The sequence below is a fragment of the Amblyomma maculatum genome, chromosome 4 (assembly GCF_055883805.1).
Source record: "Amblyomma maculatum isolate TAMU_Amacu chromosome 4, ASM5588380v1, whole genome shotgun sequence".
Lineage (NCBI taxonomy): Eukaryota > Metazoa > Arthropoda > Arachnida > Ixodida > Ixodidae > Amblyomma > Amblyomma maculatum.
In genome coordinates this window covers 75,605,465-75,621,482 of record NC_139347.1, presented here as the reverse complement: position 1 = coordinate 75,621,482, position 16,018 = coordinate 75,605,465, and the positions used below count along the sequence as shown (strand labels likewise).

At 44.9% G+C, this 16,018-nt stretch overlaps 1 pseudogene across 1 annotated transcript; it reads right to left on the bottom strand.

The window, feature by feature from the left end:
- LOC146191447 (small ribosomal subunit protein uS9-like) lies at window positions 1-11,780 on the bottom strand (annotated as a pseudogene). The gene is made up of 6 exons (XR_014706649.1): window positions 11,644-11,780; window positions 11,511-11,556; window positions 11,095-11,195; window positions 9,840-9,936; window positions 7,618-7,665; window positions 1-183 (listed from the first exon to the last, which is right to left on the bottom strand). The product of XR_014706649.1 is annotated as a small ribosomal subunit protein uS9-like (transcript).
- Between the last annotated feature and the right edge of the window lie 4,238 nt (window positions 11,781-16,018).

The following is a 16,018-nucleotide window of genomic DNA, read 5'->3' as shown; positions in this document are numbered from 1 at the left end:
CCAAATGGGGGCAGAGGATTTATTGTGCAAGGCAAATTTAACGGTAGGACTTCTGGTATCTGGCACGGGCACCTGGTCCACCAAACTTCTTGGGCTCGCAGCGCCTTGGGTCGGCTACAAGCAAGGTGCGGTCATACTGGATCAGGGTGTCCTTGATCTCCTTCTTGGACTGCTCATCCACATCTGCAGGTTGTCATGAATAAAGAGAAAGATGCAAGCATGCTGTTATGACAGGCCGATCACAAACATACATTTCGCACATAGTCAAAATGAGCATAAACTCCACGCCTAATCACAACTGCTCCACTTCAGTGCAATGCATAGCACTGAAGGGACAAATTCAACAGGCCTGCAATTTACATCCAGACCAGTCGTCGTCCAACTGCTGCATCCACTGTTTGTGAAAACGAGGGTTTCTCCTTCAGCTGAGCTCATGCTGCCACATTAAACGAGATGGAACTGCATATAGTCTAGCCCGGTTATAACGAAGTCCGCTATTTCGTTGTATCTGGACTATATATAAAAAAAAAGAGGCAAATTTGAGTAAATTGTTTCATCGTCGCTGGACAAAGTGGTCCAGCATTCCTTGAACAAGTTTTGCAAGTGCGGTCTTCAGGATCGCGGCCTCCATACCGTCCCAAAACCTCAATATATAGAACACAGATATATTGAATTATTGCATCTTGAGGTAACAGAGCGGAACACAGGACGGGGGCACAAGATTAGGGTGCACAAATGACAGGCTGGAAGAACACAAAAACAACGTTGAACAAAAAAGCAGGCATTTGGGGATCCATGTAAGAGACTGCGCGTCAAAAACTTGCTCCGTGCAATTCACACAATGTAAAGTGCTAGCAAAACAATGAGCCGCTGGTTCGCGAGATAATTGAAGCCGCTGAGATAGCTAGACTGCAGGAACGATGTGTAAGCAAACCGCCCTTCTGTTAACACAAAAAGAAATCGAACTGCTGAATGTGCAATCTTCTCCATGAGCGTTCAGAGAGTGCACCATGCTGTGTGCAAAAGAAGGTTATGCGGCACGTGTATTTATTTATCTATTATTATGTTTTATTTTGTTGTTTTTTACTATAACTATGCTGAAATGTGCAAGTCATTTGTACGCGATCTGTGGCGTTAGGGTATAAGAAGTTGAGGGTTTTCCAAAATAAACGTTGAAAGTCAGTGCTCGTTGTGTCGTCCTCTAATCTTGTGCTCCCAACCTGTGTTCCGCGCTGTTACCTCAAGATGCATAACCAACATGCTCAAGCTGCTATTCTAGTGAATTATTGCGTATATCGAACATTTCCTATATCACGAAGAAAATCACATGCTTTAATTTTGTATTTCGAACGGGGCCGGATGTACAATGGATACAGTGGACTCCTCTTAAACGGTACTTGAAGGGGATTCAGAAAGTGTTCCATTTATCAGAAGTTTCATTTAAGCAAAGTACACATATTTCGTGATGCAAAACTTTATTCAAATTGTTCCAAGCCTTAATGTTGTGGGTGCAAAGAAAAAAATGAATCAATCTTAGTTTGCTTAACATTTTTCAATTGCTTTTTAACGAAGTAAGTGTGCATACTCGACAAGCTTGGCAGAAATTCCACACACCCCTCATGTTCAAAGTAGTGTTGCAGAAGTGCAACCGCATCTTTAGCTGCACTATCTGGCACTGCACTTAGCTCAGGGTCCTCACACTCGTCACTGGAGGAGGAGGACTGGTCGTCGGCTTGCACCTCGGCAATCATTTCTTGAAGACTTTCCTCACGACAGGTGCGCACGTGGGCATCCACAGCCTCGTAGTCCTGTCGCGAAAAAGGAGCACAGGGCACTACCTGCCTGAATCTCTTCATGAGGTAATGGTTCATGAGCTCTGAAGCCTGCATGGTGGAAGCACCTCTGCACTGTTGTCGCCTGCACTTGTTCCCAGGCACGGACCAAGATATGTATCGCCGACAGCAAGTCAATGCTGTAGTCCTTGCCACTGTCGGCACAAAGAAGCATGCGGTGGAGCAGCTGGCGGCGGTAATGCACCTTGATATTCTGTATTACCCCCTGATCCATAGGTTGTACCAATGCAGTCGCATTGGCAGGCAGAAACTCGAGGCTGATGGACTTCAGTCCTTCCACTTGCCCATGGGCAGGGCAATTATCGACAATGAAAACAACTTTCCTGCCTTGCTTAGTAAACCTTGCATCTTCCTCTTGCAGCCAGTTCTCAAATATTGCCATGGTCATCCACGCTTTACTATTGGCAGTGTACGTCACAGGAAGACTTCGCGTTCCTTTGAAGCAACGTGGGTGCTTTGCCTTCCTGACTACAAGCAGTTTCAGTTTTTCGTCCCCGCCATGTTCGCGCCCACGAGCACCGTAATGCGCTCCTTACTGCGCTTCCCACCAGTGCAGGCTTCGCCTTTGTAGGCCAGTGTCTTAGATGGAAGTGCTTTATAGAAAAGGCTCATCTCATCAATGTTGAACACGTCTCGTGGTTCATAGCTGCTTAAAATATCCTGCAGTGGCCCCTGTTGCCAGTCGGCGCACAAGTCTTTGTCCACGGAAGCACTTTCACCGGAGATTGTCTTGAAGACTAGGCCATGGCGTTTTTTAAAACGGCTGAGCCATCCATCGCTGGCGCTGAAGTTGTCGGCTCCTAGTTGCAAGGCTATCTCCCGCGCCTTTTGCTCCAGAATGGGACCGCTTATCGGAAAATTAGCGCTCCGCGCACGCTTAAACCATAAAAAGAGAACTTTTTCTAATTCCTCATGCGGCGTTGTCCTCATCCGCATTCGGCTTGAAGCAAAAGTCCCAGTCTTCACAGCTCCTTGTATAGTGGCCTTGTTCTCCAATATCCGCGACAGCGTTGACTTCGGGATGTCGAACTTCTTCGCAACTTCTGTTTTCGACAGGCCGCTTCGCTCAAGCTCCTGAAGAACTTGTAATTTCTTCTCAGCGAGAGCGCTTTGTGTGGTCGTTTCTGAACGTTCTCCATCACGACCAAGCATCGACCTCGCGTAGGCCTAACGCAGAGCACCGGGACGACACGCGACACGACGATCCGGCACGGCGGCAACAACGATGGCTACTGGATTGGCTTGCCTCAGCTGTAGTTCTGGCTGTGAAGTATTTGTTCATGGTTGTGAGATTACCGTTGCCATGTGCGAGAACATATTTGCTGGTCAGATTCCGAATGTTCAGCTTTTGTGCCGTTTAACCGAGGGTAACAAATAAGCGGTGTTTCAATTAACCGAATAATTTTACTGTGTTGGTATAGGAATCCAACCAAATAACGCTACTTAATTCCATTTATCCGAAATTTTCATTCAACCGAGTTTCGTTTATTGGGCGTCCACTGTATATCAAACTCCACCACCCCAGACCACGTGCGCTCTGTTGACAGGAGGCGGGCTTTCCCGCAACACCCTCGAAAAGATAGTGGTGGCGCCAGTCTTTGTTATCGTGCGTTCGTGTGTGGTTTGTGTGATCGCTTATGCCTGGCTTAGGCCTGTCATACGTGGTTGGTATTCTGTTGTGATGGCTACAAACGCGAAGCAGAAGTCCCTGACATTTGCCGCGAAATTAGAAGTTATCCAGAATGGTGAAAAGAAATCAAGTGTTGCCGAAGCTTTCAACATACCAAGTAGCACTTTGAGGAAAAACAAGACTGACATAAAGGCCAAGGCAGAACAAAACCAACACTCAGGCGTGCGGCTGGTGCACAAAGCTGCCTTGAGAAAGACGTTGAGAAGGCGCTGCACAAATGGTTTATCGACACAAGGACCCGCAATATTCCTTTATTGGGACCGATGCTGCAACAGAAAGCTAAGGACTTTGCGTTCATTCTCGGCGCTGAGAACTTCAATGCCAGCAGTGCAGGAGTTAGCAGAAATTCGCAGAGAATCACAGCAGAAATTACTGCCAAGCGGCCAAACGAAGACGCTGCTGAGATTGATCCAACAAGCGCTGACAGTGCGCCTCTCCCGACTGCCACTGAGGCTGTAGCTGCGTTGGCCCTTGTATGGCGCCACTGCGGCACAATAGAAGGCACCGGACTATCGCTGATTGATCGTCTAGACTATGTTGAGCAGGCCATGGTGAAGCACGCGGTTTCCAACTTGAAGCAGGCTACGATGCTACAGTACTTTCAGCCAAATAAATAAAATACTTTGTTAAAAGCTTCAAGTGAGTATTGCGCCCCGATTGGTTCATTGATTGATTTGTACTAGTTTTCTACACGATTTTATTTGTCGAATTCTGGCTATATCGAACTATTTTGCGATCACCGCGCTGTTCGATATATCGAGGTCCGACTGTACATCTGCAGTGTGTCAACTGCTGCGAAGGCCACTGCAGAGGGGCGCAACTAGCGTCGTCGCAGTCACTCTCAGAGGTACTCTCCGTCCCTTCCGTGACATTCCCGGCAACTTCGTCAATTGTGAAGTCCTGCGTGGCAACAAATTCATCGTCGGCCGAAATGAAGTCCATGTGAGACAGACCTGGAGGCACAAGGCCCAACTCTTTAGCAGACTCCCATAGCTGCTCTAAGCAGGCTGTCATGGTGGCACCATCAGCTGTTGCAGCGATGTCAACCGTGGCTGCTTCATCCTCTGCAGGCGCCGTGTTCGCGCTGCTGCTCATTTTCCGACTGGAAGTCATCATGACCAAGAGCGAAGCCCAAATCCTTAGCCTTCACTAGCATGATGGGTCCACTGAGCGGGGATGTTCTTTGATCGGGTATCTATGAACCACCTGTAAAGTGCGGCTTCTACGTCGTATGTGGCACACCGAATCCTCTTTCGGTCCCCGCTGCCAATGTCGCCATCGAGAATGGCGTCAATCTTGCTGCCGTTCTTGATTATCGTAGTGTGTGCGCTGTGCAATTCCATACTTCCGAGCGATATCACTCTTCTTCACGTTTCGGCGCACTTCATCCAGAATGGTAAGCCTAGTCTTCAATGACAACACTTTTCTCTTTCCCGTTTTGGTGGGGCTCACGAGATTCGACATTGCCGAGAAATCGAAGGGTCAGGTCCGAGAAATGGAATAACTGAGTAGGTCCGTTGTCAAAAAATTGCCCAGGCGCAGTCGGGGGTCACGAGATATCAAAGGTGAGAAGCGGAACAAGGCTGGAAGGCGTAATGGCCTCAGAGAGGGAATGCATACAAAGATCCACGAAAGCGGAGGAAACGCTCCCGCGACGCTTCCTCCCAGACTCTCTCTCCCGCGCCCAGAACCGAGAAGAGAGAAGCCCCAGACAGAGAAATTCAAGAACTGCAATTGGCCAAGTCTACCACTGCTCCTTGACGTAACTGAGAATTTCCTTTTATTTTCTTACTTTTGTTACCTCCCGCGCAACCGGCTCAACGAGACGCCACATCACAAAGACGACATGTCAAGCGATGCACTGAAGCAACCTTTCTATTTGCGGGAAAGCAGACGACACTGTGGATGCGGACGTCAGCCAAATTTTGTCCTTAATTTTGCACAAAAATTTGCCTGAGGGCGTAAAAATCTCCCTCCCGATGGATACATTATTTTCCATTTGGTACAAAATCACTTCGCTATATCCACTGACGTGCCTTTATTTACTTCGTTAAACTGGACCCAAATTGTATTAAAAATGCAAAAATGGAAATTGGAACTTCTTTCGTTATAACCGCTATTTCGCTACAAGTGGCTTCGCTATAACCGGGCTGACTGTACGCTCACCCTGCACACCCTAAGGATTTGTACGATTCAAGTGCAACAGTTATATTCCGCACGAAAGCGCAGCAGCATTATGCATGAAAAAAAGAGTTATATGAAGTGATTCGTGCAATTTGCAGGTGACCAATCGAGGCAGCACATCCGAACCCAAAATATGTCATTCAGAGCCACAGCTTCAATGCAAACCGTTGCAACACTAACTCTGCTTTGTCACAATGATTAGGTCCCAGATACTGCTGAATAACCACTAGTCCAGACCAACGATGCTCAAAGAACTGCAAATATTTTTATGATCTTTACTTCCATTTAATATAATCGGTTTCAGTGCTTGCACGATAGAAGCCAATGGGCCTGTATATGCACATATTCAAACATGAGCTTAAATCATGACCAGCAAAATGACAAATTTTCTGAATTGAGCATCCTTGAAATGCACTAAAAGCTTAGGCAGCCAGTCAACTTTCACAGCTCAGTTTCTAATACGGAAGATGCAATTTTTATTATATAATAAAATACTAGGATCCAAGTGGCAAATGCCCTTCAAAGGAGGCCAATGGTGTTAAGCAAATGTCCCTTTTCCCCTGGGCAGCCCTCTATGATACCATGCTAAGCCAGTCTGATACAGCTCAATAAAACATGGCAGGTGCCTCTTAACCTTCAATCAATAACATCAGCCAATTTTCATGACACTACAGTTAATCCAATTAAGCTGTGGTGAACCCACCACTTTCATCTGCCACACCCTGCATTGTTATACCAGCAGGATACAACATCATTAGAGTTAGTTTATGCCAGTGGCTGGAGGGCTGCCTTTGAGAGCAAATGCAAAGAGTACAGTCGCTGACCGATCTTTCAGACTCTGATAGACCCGGGAAATCAGAGCAATCGAACAGTAAAAAATCTGTGAACATAAAAAAAAATGCTTTTCTGCGATAAATCAGCTTTACAAACCAGGACCTTCACCGCTCCCGATGTTTTGTTAACTAATATGTTGATAATAGAGAGTTAAAGCATGGCACAAACTGCTACTGCATTGTGCTTCAGCGTGCCGCCCATGCGCACGCAACAGCTTGATCCGATACGGCAGCCGCCGTCACCAGTGTGTACAGAACACCGGGAAGCTTGCAAAGCGTTTAAGGCGGTCACCACACACACAGTAGTGCCCCGCAGCAGAAGTGGATTGTGCTAACCTACAACCACTACAATCCACCAGTTAGAACATCTCAGCCAGTCATGCCACTGTTATGTCCATTTCACGACATTGACGCTGCAGGTCACGCTCATGACGCAAACGAATTACACGCGGCGCGCGAAGCAACATTCAGTTGGTAGCAAAGACCCCGAGATGGAACTCGCAAGAAAAAAGCCAGAGTAATGAGAGCCTCAATGAATGCACTGACCCCCACTTTACCCCACGGGCATCATCCGCACAATCTGTGGCGGACAGTGCTCACATTTCATTTTCAGTCCGGTTGTGCACTCTTTGTAGACTACAGCAATGACAACGACGAGCGTTACTGCGCTGCCTCAAATGGCAACGATGAGCAAAGAGCTAAGCTAGTCCGTCCGAATGACCCTGCTCAGCCTAACTTTCACGGCCATGCAAAACCAGTTATTTACAACCTCATGTCTATGTCATGCCGAAAAAACAATCTCCACAGTATTCCTGCAACCAAATTCGGTCGAAAAAAAAAAAAAAAAAAAAAGGAAAAAAAAAAAAGCTTTTGGACACCATAGAGTCCCAAATATTGGTCGCGAAAATTTACATTTTCCCATGGGGCACGGGGAGGTTCCTGAATGAAGTCAAAAATATTGCACAAGTCTAAATTATTGGAGTCTGAAAAATCAATCTGCTACCATAAATGTTTGGATCAGCAACGACAGCATCATAAAATATGGAAGAAAACTTACATTTCTGGTAGTAGGCAACCAGGGCCTTCGAAATGGCTTGCCGGATGGCTGTGCAAAGCAAAGTCAATGAACATTTAGAGCTGTTGCAACATTTCATATCTATAGGCAGCACTTTCAGTTTAACACTTTCCTGCCACACGCCTATTCCCATCAATAGGCAACAATAAAATATTTCAGTCGTATTTTCCCACTTCCAGAGCACCCCTGAAGAGCTAGAGGCCATCCACTGGGTAAAAGGGGAACCACAAAGTAACCCAATTATGATACCAGATATAATGGCACATCACTTGTAACGATCAAATTTCTTGCATTTATCAATTTCCTCATGGTCTGCATGTAAAAATAAATCATATATAACAATACGATTATTAGCAACACACAGGATAAAACGAAAGCTTCCTGCCAGCCCGGAAGAGGTTTACCACAAAAAATTTGCCTGAATGTTTGATAAAAAAATAAAACATGAGCAGAGTGACATAAAAACTTGGCATAAATGGTGCAAATGGACCAGTGTAGAGAAATCATCAACGGGGCGTTGCGTGTGGCCTTAGGAAATGAGCACTATTACAATCACAAATACTGGAGGGATGAGGGGAAGCTTTGCTTAGCTGCCACTGCGCAAAGGGTGCGGCCGCCTAAGGAAGCGATCCCAACTCGCCATTGCTTTCTACAAACCGCATTTGTTACTAAATCTCTTCCCTGCTTAGACCAACGCAAATAAAACTGAATTCTATGAGAGATAAAAACACAAATAGCAATGCATACTGCCTATAAATGCTTATCTACGCTACTATGCAGTGAAAGTCTCAATTTCAAATGCCTTTGTGCCTCACTCGGTAGCTAAATTTCTTAAAAACCGGGCAGTTCGGATCATGCTTTCCCAGATGTTTTTCTTTTTTCCAGAGTTCCTGAAAAAATATATCGACGAGGTTTTACTGTATTCACCACCCATCCCCACCAACCCTTGCCAGTTCAGATACAGTGATAACCGGTTAAAACGAGCATACATTCAGGTTTTCTCTATATCGCTATAAGTGGACTGCACTATATTCTATAAGATTCGCTTTTCCAATGCGTGGCGTCATTTAAAAACCCTACGGAGTCAAACCAAGTGACACAGTGTATTGTTTACATCAGTTGTTCTCAACCATGTGTGTGTATGGGACCACTTGAAACTGGGGGAGGGGTATCTTGCTCAGAGCAGGTCGTGGAATTGGGATTGCGTCAAGGCTAAACTGCCCTCTTAAAAACATGCACCACGGCCGACAGAGGCGACTACGTAAGCTACTAGAATGGATTAGACTCCTCCCAACATCGTGCCGCTTACTCGTCGGACAACTTAGACATTTTGCATTGCAGCCCCGTGCAGCAGTGCCCTGGAAACTGTCTGGTCAGGATAGAGCTATCCCGCAACCTTTTTCTGTGTGTGTGTGTGTGTGTGCGGATTTCGTGTACTTTAAAAATCACTTGGCGAAGCCCCATTTGAGAAACACTGGTTTACATTATGGCATCTGCATAACGTGCTGCTGCCCCATTGCCCTGCCAACTATTCACTAGGGGTCACATTTTCTCACATAACCAAAAAATTTTGCACACGAAAGGTTGACACTTACTGATGTAATGCAGACAGTTCAACTGCAGAAAATGTTTAAATAATTTTTGCCCTACCTGCGTAAAAAAATTTGTAATTTTTCTTTTCATATCGTCTTGAATAAATATGGTTTTTGACAAACTCTTATTAAAAGCAAATTTCGCTTTTAAAACATGATGCTATGAACTTCAGCATTAAAAACCTCTGTTAAACTGAAAAGCTCCAATCCACAGTCAGACGCCAGGGCTAGTCTCTATCATCTGTCGGCTACACCTTGTCACTTTTCCTCTCATCACTTGTACAGCAATACAAGTTCAATTTTTACTTATCCTGAGCGCTTATGAATCAAGCTTGCTTCAATTCCAATGATCTAAGGCCAATGATACACTACATTTTGAACAGTCTACTCGGGGTATATGCAAAGTTACAAGAGGATCCTGACATACCAGCTTCATTTAATTAGAAAATAAGAGAAAGAAAAGAAAACAGAAGGGCTTTGAAAATGCTCAACAAAAATTGCACAGACAGACTTGCCTGCAATCACTCTTAAACAAGACGTGAGCTAGCACAGGTAAATGGGAAATATCCGTGGACACTGTCACATACAAATCTACCATTAAATCCAGCTTACCGTAGATCTGGGCAACGTTACCACCGCCCTTGACACGGATCCTTATGTCCACACCAGCGAAGCGCTCCTTGCCCAAAAGCAGAATGGGCTCAAGCAACTGCACAGAAATAAAGCATGGGTCACACAACTAATTCTCAACTGTAGTCATTAAAGGGTTGCTAAAGCAAAGCTGCCAGTGTCTGCAGGTCAAGGTGCACATGATGAAAAATGGAGTGCTCAGCGTTTTAACGTACAGCTTTGGAATTAAATTATAGTAGCTCTCTAGCAGTTCTTCGCTCGTGTGCACAGTGTCTGCCCATTTAATTACCATTCCTTATAGCACATAGCCCCAAGTTACCATGCAATCCAGCTACCAGTCATAAGAGACTACCAAATCAGATAAGCCCCATTTTAACCAAGCCAAATGAATGTGCACACATGGCCTAAAAGTAGTGTGCCCGACTCTGGCTCCAAAAGCCCCAAAGTTGATTCTTACATCCCCGCTGCCTTTCCCACCTCAAATGTGCAAAATAAATCGACAGTTCCTCCCAACCTCTCAACTGCGTGACAGCAAAGCTTAGATGGAAACATAAAACTTTCAGCAAAGTTTGTCATCTGTCAGATTTGCATACTTAGCATCTTGGGTTTTGTAAATAGCTTTGTATTAGTTTATGCGTATATTGTTACATCATACAACAGACAGAGGAATCAGTGTTCATATATTTCACCTGCCAGCTGATTTTCCGGAAAAAGGGGCCTTTAATAATATCGTGTTAAATGTAAGTTCGAAATGTCACGTGAGCAGTAAGACGAAAGACGCCTAGAGCAGTAGCTGCCAATTTGAGAGGCATCTAGCACAGTCCATTAAGATAAACAAAACGACAAAATAGACAGAGCTACACTTCCAACGACGTGTATAGGGCAAAACGCTTGCGCCTAACAGTTTTACATTTAGTGAAATTCAGCTCGAAGAAAGCGTACCTCGCGGAGTGACGCTAACCGCAATAAGAACGAAGTGACGCACAACACTCCACGGACTTACCCCTGTCAAAAAACGACCAGTGCATCAGAAATACAACATCTGTTCCAACACGCAAGCCCGTTACATACTATGAATGAAACCGCTACTCTTGTCAAATGAACAGGCAAGCGAGTATGAGTGCACCTACAGATGTCCAAGCAAAATAACTTAAATTCCAATGATCTCATTTATACGTGCGTCTAAAACGTGCTTCGAGGCATTCCCAATCGCAAGCGCTACCAATCGGACAATTACCTTGTAGCGCAGTGTCAAGGGCTCGATGTTCTCCAGTGGCCGGCCGTTCACTTTGAGCAGCCCATTGCCGCGCTTGCATATGCCACTGCAGTGGCAGTTTTCTGAAAGCATATGCAAAGTTAATGGCTGTGTAATATCAATGAGGACACAGTACTACAAGGTTATCTCGGGCGTCACCGCATGCTATCACAAACTTCATTTGCTGTAAACACGTGTAGCAGAGCAGACATTCCAACATATTCATGCAAATATGATGAAACCACGCAGTAGTGTTCAATACGCAACTGAAGCTCCACAAATGGCTCTACATTTTTGCCATCGCATACATGGCGCGACTAGCTAAAGTAGGCGAAAGGCTAACAGAGGTTTATAATAAATTTTCCCGGCACGATTGGGAGTTAGGCCTACACACTCACCTTCCTCCCGAAGACTTGAACAGATTGTATAGCTTCCTTCGTGGTCCTAAAAGAAAAAATTAGGGCATTGAGAATTCGTCTACGGAACCATCAAAGACATGCACAGCTTTATTAAGGGAATAAAAGTACTCACGCTGCCATTTTGTGAGCAAGCCGACCTAAACGTGGTCAAACCGTCAAACCACCAAGGAACGAAATAAAAAGGATGGTGGCACGCTCTCGCGGCGATCTCGTGGAATCTCGTCTCGACTTCAGCCGAGTGACAAGCTGATCCACAGCCTGGCGCTAACCAACCTATGTCCAGCATCCATAGTTTCTAAAGTACGTTTTGATATTTGCTTTAAAAATTCAAAGGAGAGTAGTTAGGAATATGTAGCTCTCGTACTTAACGTTCTCAACTTTGAAACCTTAGCTACATAGTTTCTGTGAATTCCGTCAGGGGGTCTACCATGTGCGTCGCGCGGAACTTAAATGGTCGAAATGCTACGCAAGATCAATCTCTAAAATACACAACCTCTAACACAAGTTCCTAACCTCGAGCAATGGGAGGCCATGTTGGTCAGCTCAGACCTGGGAGTTCAAACACGGGTCACTGATTGGGCTACTCAGGTCGCTGTCAGCCGTGGACTGATAGCCACCTAGAACAGACCATCTGCATCGTGCCTTTTCTGACGAAATAAATGTTACAATCGAGAATTTGTCAGCCGAGCAGGGGACGCGGCAGTCGCTGAGAGCTTCTCGAAGGACGGCATAGCATCACCTCACGATATTGCTATTCATGTTAAACTTGAAAGGAGGATATTCCCCACTTTAGACAAAGCCTTAGATAAGGAGCAGGAGACCACCTGGAGGAGACTCCAGACGCGATCCTTCAAGACTCCTTACCTGTTGTCAGAATTCTACTCCAGTGATTACGACCCGGTTGACGACTGGGCACGTTGGTATGGGTTCATACTTAACCAGCCAAAAGACGAGACACAGCAAAGAGGAGGACAGGACCCAGCCTTGTCCTGTCCTCCTCTTTGCTGTGTCTCGTCTTTTGGCTGGTTAATTACGACCCGGATTGTATACTATGTGGTGAAATAGCCACTTATGGTCACATATTGTGGAAATGTAAAGAGGAGCCGCACCGGAAACTCAATACATGTACCTACTCTCATAATACACCTACCTACTCTCGAGCAATGGGAGCTCAGACCTGGAAGTCCAAATCCGGGTGATTGAATAGGCTATTCAGGTCGCTGTCAGCCGTGGACTGATAGCCACCTAGCATGGATCATCTGCATTCTGCCTTCTCTGAGGAAATAAATGTTCTGCAATCAAACTGCCAGTTACGCACACAGTACTGGCCATAACATGGAGCACATCTCCACAATAAAAACTTTTGTCACGTGCAACCTAGCGAATATTAGACACTTTATATATATGTTAGCGCATGCCGTTGGTACGTTCTTGTATGAACCCAAGTAACCATCACATCTTTCCTACGAAATGAGAGAAAATTTCATGCAGCTGAATCGTGCTCCATAATATTTTGGCAACACCTGTACGTGCCAGCTTTCTTTGCTGAAGAAGGTACACAAGTAACTTTCGTTGGTAGGCAGCAGCTCAAATGGGTACTGTAGACTGCAAGTACTGCTCCATAAAAAGATTTGATCTAATATTCATTTTCACTTTTTGAACAACACGAATTTAAAAGCCTTTCAGCAGGCCGAAAATACTGGGGTTCGATTTAAACCCTAGTAACAGGCAAAACTATCATGTTACATGTTGTGGTGCCCATTGCAAAACACTACCTCATAAGTAGCTCTTTTTTTTTTATGCAAAACGTTTCCATGCAATAGTGCTAATAAAATAGCAGACGTGCACGGGGTACTGAAATACAGGTAGTAGCGCCCTTTTGTCTTTTTTGCTCACATGAATGTAGGCATCCATTAAGATGAACTGAGGAAGCTACTATTATTAACTTTACTGCCTCCATGCATGGAACTAAACTACAGAACGATATTTTCCTTCAATACAAACGAGTTCGGCCACATCTTAGCACACTAGAATTTAGCACAATCGTGTACCATGATGTCAAGCAATGTTGGTCTGTTTCTCCAGCCTGTACAAGTAGACAGGAATGACGAAACTTTCAGCATTTCCTCAAATGTTTAAGTATGTCATACAAAGCAAGGTGCAATTACTCGGAATGAACCAAATACCAATGCGCTGGCTGCAGAGCTGCCTTTTAGTGATCAAGAAGGATGCTGCACATGTAGCCATGAACCAAAATTGCAATATACCAATCCAGCTGGTCTTTCCTGCTGACACTACACGTCAAGATCTTCCATGCACCATTTTGAGCTCTAATTTGAAACTGGCACCCATGCCAGTACCCCCCCATGCAGATCAAGCTCATCCTATTCTTCACCAATACACTAAAATGGATAATGATGAACCAGGCTAAAAGTATAATAAAATAATCAAGTTCTTTATTCAAATCAGTTTCATTCAAGCAGATAAGCTTCAACATTGGTTATTTCCAACCAGTGACATACATCATAAAAATAAACACATCTGCAATCAAGTAACGCTACTGAAAATGTATATGATCTCATAATTTTAATATTTTTTTCAATGCTCCTGAAACGTGAAATGCCACATACACCAGTAAGTCTATGTAAGCATGTTGTGTTTGACAGCACAGCTTGCCAGCAAATGCATTAAAACTAACAATCTAGTCAACATTAAACATCTCGCCCCTAAATGCAAGGCGTGAAGTAAATGGTTGTGAAGGGCACATAAGCATAAGCCATCCATTTGGTTCTTTTGCTGGCTCTTTAATGCACTCGGCAGTATCTTCTCCACTGACAGCCCCTTTTTCATCCGATACTTGAGCAGCTTGCTCTTGGAGACTTGAAGGTTGTGTGCTTCCAGCTTCAATGCTACGGTCTCTGCTTTCATTGAAATTGGCATTGCTAAAGATCACCTCCTCTTCAGTAGAAGTAAGTTCAACTTCTTTCACTTCTGATTTCCAGCCTACATTTGCCTTCAAAGACACATTAGTTTGCGTATCAAAGTCTGAACTTGCACGTTTGACATGATCTGCCTCACTAGAGTTGTCACTGTCTGTACTGTGGTCATCCCACTTCGACGCTGTAGTGCCATCTTTTGTACCAGCAGACTCAACAGGATCTGACGCTGTTCCATCACCTGTTAAGTGCGAGGAAGGAGCACTTGCCTGAAGTCCTAGTTGGGACTGGTTGATGGGGCTTTGTGCACCAAAAGCGTCACCTTGAACATGTTCAACAATCTCTTCGTGGTCTTCATTTTCACTGCCGTTTTCAACATCAAAACTATGGCGCGAATTGTAGTCCTCCATTTCATCATCAAATTCGTTTTCATCTAATAAAATGCCTCCAGTGCTCTCTTCGAAAGCATTACTAACCTGAGCTTCCATTGAACCCTCATTTTCTGAAGACTGCGGCTGCAATTCGTTCTTTTCTTTGGACGAACTGGGATCCCCAGAAGAAATGGTGTGGGGGGGGGGGGGGGGGGGGGGAAGGATTGCAGACACGATTGGGATAACAGCTGGACAGATTAGCTACAGAAGCCCATCACCCAGACGTGCCTACGTGACGTTTCAGCTCCTGCAGATGTTAACTGTTATTGCACATTGCAGAAACAACACCCAGAACATAAAGCAACGCTTACTTATGGTAGGCTGCGTGGTAGACGAAGGCAGAATAAAGCAGAAGGGCGATTGTTAGTCGCAGTTTCCAAATCGGCTTATGGACCTTGCCGTCAGATCTCCAGAGAAGCTTACGCGCGGCAACTTCCTCTTCACAAGATCTAGGTTTCAGCTGTCGGTCAGTAGAACATTTCTGAGGTGGAGGCAGCCTCAAGCATTTTGGACCAGCAATAATGGAATTTTCAAGCAGGTTAGGAGCAAATGAGTTTTGGGGCACGTATATGCTTAAACGCATTTGATAATTACAGTTGTCTATCCAGGACAAAATCCCCAAATTGATTCCTTCTTATGCAACGTTCAATGTATTTCCGCCTACACACAAGACAGACGGCTACAACATGTAGAGATGGTTAAGACAGCACTGCAAACAGAATTATTGATTTCGCACTTCCTAATCGAACACCAAAGTTTACCAGAGTCCTTCAATGCATTGAAGGACTGGTTTTGCTGAAAGCTCACCTTTATTTACTGAAAATGTGGAGTCTGCCACTCTGCTGTACTCAAGCACCAGTACCACGTCTAGAGTTCATATCAATAAGTAGAATATCTGCCCTCTACCATATGCATTCCCGTTCCGATTTTACGCCTGTGCTGATAAAATTAACGAGCACTGGTCAGTATTGCTTTTAGGGAGTGTAGATGCCACTGAAAGGCAGCTAGCCTTTTCATCCAAACCTCCTGTCAACAGCTATTTATTTTAGCTTCAGCAATGCTGGAGCTGTCTTAAAATTTTGTCGATAGGCCCTGTACAGCTTTATAACACCCTTGGATA